The sequence below is a fragment of the Bison bison genome, unplaced genomic scaffold, assembly GCF_000754665.1.
Source record: "Bison bison bison isolate TAMUID 2011002044 unplaced genomic scaffold, Bison_UMD1.0 scf7180017864462, whole genome shotgun sequence".
Classification (NCBI taxonomy): Eukaryota; Metazoa; Chordata; class Mammalia; order Artiodactyla; family Bovidae; genus Bison; species Bison bison.
In genome coordinates, this window is record NW_011495024.1 from 1,597,806 (window position 1) to 1,598,074 (window position 269).

Sequence of the window (269 nt, forward strand, 5' to 3'; positions counted from 1 at the left end):
AAGAGTCTTCTCCAACACCACAGTTCAAAAGCATCAATTCTTCGGCACTCAGCTTTCTTCACAGTCCAACTCTCACATCCATACATGACCACTGGAAAAACCATAGCCTTGACTAGACGGACCTTTGTGGGCAAAGTAACGTCTCTGCTTTTCAATGTACTATCTAGGTTGGTCCTAACTTTTCTTCCAAGGAATAAGCATCTTTTAATTTCACGGCTGCAGTCACCATCTGCAGTGATTTTGGAGCCCCCAAAAATAAAGTCTGACAC